Source organism: Protopterus annectens, chromosome 9.part0, assembly GCF_019279795.1.
Source record: "Protopterus annectens isolate FY-2018-M chromosome 9.part0, PAN1.0, whole genome shotgun sequence".
NCBI lineage: Eukaryota > Metazoa > Chordata > Ceratodontiformes > Protopteridae > Protopterus > Protopterus annectens.
This window is the reverse complement of record NC_056743.1, coordinates 831619995-831623376: the sequence shown is the minus strand read 5'-3', so window position 1 is coordinate 831623376 and position 3382 is coordinate 831619995.

Below are 3382 nucleotides of genomic sequence, written 5' to 3'. Positions count from 1 at the left end.
CACACACACACACACACACACACACACACACATAAACAGAGAGTTTCTTCTGCTTTCACATAGACATACATTCTGCTTTCATACACGCATTCACTCACACATGCAGACAGAAACATAAACACACTCATACACATACATACACACATATACAGTCAGGTGCCCAACATAAAACATTTGTTATTTTTCGGTGCGGCATGGTGGTTGGGGGACTGATGTCATACTGTATGTGTGCTGTGGGTTAAAAAGCAGAAATGTTGTTGTGTTGCTATAGTTAACATTGCTCTCAACTATTCCTGATTTCACTGAAGGTCCCGATTTTACTTCAATGCTTGAGTTTCAGAAACTCCATGCTAATGTTAAACCTATTATACTAGCATGCAGTAATGCAGGTACAAACGATTAAGTAAACCTGTGAGAAGTGACTAACCTGATTGCTGTCTCTTCACTCTCTTGGTCTTGCTCTTTCCCCAGCAACTAGAGCATGGGAAGAGAATGGGAGGGTAAGAGGACTAATCAGCACCTATGTCACATAGGTGACAGGCTGATGACTTCACAGTCCTGGGTCCTAGTGCCTGCCATATCCTAACCCCCCCCCCCCCCCCAGATAAAGTACTGAACTGAATTGCTGTTCAATTGGGTCAGAGCATATAACAATGTTAAGTACAGTTTGCAGTACTTTGGGGCTGCATTACTAGCTGTCCAGGGCCTCATACAGCCTGAGGGCCATGGGTTGTTGGACACCCCTGTTTAGAAGACTAAAATTAATACTGGAAACAACCCTGACATCTAGGGACAAGGTCCAAGCTATAAACCAATTTGCTGTTCATGTTCTAACTTTCAGTACTGGGGTGACTGGTACCAAAGGTATTGACTCAGTTGGACAGGAAAACAAGAAAAATGCTTCACACTTATCAATCAGTGTATATCTAGATTATATATTCTTTCTTTTGAAGGAAGTATGGGTCTCCTCGAAATTGATTATATATATAGATCAGTGTAGGACTGCATAACTATCTGCTGACTTCACCCAATCCAAACATAGTGAAAGTTTTAAAACATGAGGAAAACAAGTCTAAGATGAGTTCCCTTTTTAGTTTAGCAGAAATGTATTGGTGTCAAGTGGGAATGGAAATCAAACCAGAAGTAGACAAAAATCAGGCAACAACTAAATGTGTCAAAAAAAAACAAAGAATATAAGGAAAAAGGTCAGATAAGAAGGTAAGAAATGTGGAAAAGGCATAAATATAGTTACAAGTACAGAAACTTCCTGGAACAGCGTCATATTGATCAGGATCTAACAGAGAAATGGTTAAGGAGAGGTGAATTTAAACCAAAAGACGAAAGGTTAATATTGGTGGCCCAGGATAGTGGACTGTGTACATGATGGTTTACAAAGTCCATTGAACATGTGAGAGAAACAGACAAATACAGGTTCTGTATAGCATAACTGGAAACAGTTGCACACCTTGTTGTTGGGTGTGATACCCTAATAACAGAGGATCTGTACACTGAAAGGCATAATAATGTGCAACATTGTTGTAGTGGGGATTGTGCAAACTATACAATACTGAAGTAACTGAGACACATTGGAAACATGAGCCACAAAGCATTACAGAGAATGATGAAGTGTATATCACATGGAATCATAGATTACCAACACTTCAGGTCAAAAAACAGATGTGGGGAAGGCAAAAGTATCATTGATCACTGAAATTTCTACACCTAGAGATTACAGTGTCTTACATACAGAGAAACACAGTCATAAAATACCAGGATTTGTAGGCAGAAAGAAGAGCAATGTGGAAGAAGGATACCCAGACAGCTCCAACAGTAGTGGGAGTAATGGGTCTCATAAAAAAAGATTTTACAGTCTTATTTAGATATGCTATTCATACATGTAACTGTATGAATTACAGAAGGAGTCCATTCTGGGGAAATTGTGGATGCTGCAAAGAGCACTTTTGGCTAACATCAAAGACTGAAGCAATACTAATTTCACAAACTTTAATCATACTTTGACTTATGAATGGGGTCCTTTTCTGTCATGGTATTAGAAATAAAAAAAAAACTGGAGAAATTAAACAATGAGGTGTCAACTGGCAGTTTGTTTAAATGTAACAGGGGCCATACTTTTTACCATAGTATGGAAACTGTTCATAAACTACATTTTCTAAACGTTATTGACAGGACAGAAGTTTCCAATAAGGCAGAAGTCCTGAGGGGAGGTTGAGGAAACAACCTTAGGAAAATAATGCATGATATAATTCTTAAAATATGGTAGAATGCTTCCTCTACTTCCTGGACAGAGGAGGGAGATATTTAAAATGTGACCAAGCAGTTTGCCAATTATGGAACCTGCCATTTTTTGGAAGATAGGCTTTAAAGAGCAATTTGCAGATTTTGGTTTTCGAGTATCTTGCACAGTAAATGTTAAATGTCTTACAGCACTCATAATATGATATTTGATGTTATGAATCATGGTCAGATATAACATTTTACTTGGGCTGATAGGATTTTTACCGAAATCTCCTGCAAGATTTTTGATTATCTCCTAAAATCATTAACAGTGACTTTTCAATGAATTTTAACTTCTAAGATATACTCTGTTGATTAAAATGTTATCTCTTCTACACTATTTTAAACATACTGTAGTTGTAAGAACTATCTTTCTGTTATTTTCTATGATAGCCAAGCCTGGCATCTGGCATTAAGATCAATTTAGAGGTCAGAGGTAAGTGGCAGTCACCTGTTAAATGTGTCTTCTTAATTTACAGGGGAACTGTCTCATTCACATTCAAGGGAAACAGTTCCCCTGCCTTCTTAATCTACAGGGGAACTGTGTCATTCACATTCAAGGGAGACAGTTCCTCTGCCTCCTTAATCTGCAGGGGAACTGCCTCATTCAGATTCAAGGGAGACAGTTCCCCTGCCTTCTTAATTTGCAGGGGATCTGTCTCCCTTGAATAAATGAGCAGCTTGAAGAATATTCCTAGGGTCCTCTGTCTAGTTTGATTCACAACAACTCAAGCAGTTGAGTTTACAGCAGGAAGGTGGAGGTTGGCATTTACAGCAAACAAACAATACACCCACATTCCTTAGGTGATGGTATACTTCACAGGCAAACAACAAATACATGCTTTTGCATTTGCATGCATGTATGCAGCACTCAGGATGCAAGCAACACATCATGGAGTTTGCAAAGAGCAAAAGCAGCACATTAACATATTTTGCTACACATATTGTTGGTATACAGACATATGGTACCTGTAGGCAAGGCACAGCATCTCCATACAACCCTGGAGATTGTACATGTTGTACCACAGTCCATGCATTCCTAAGGAAATTTGAAAAGGGAGCAGGAATAGTTCACTACATAGCAGCA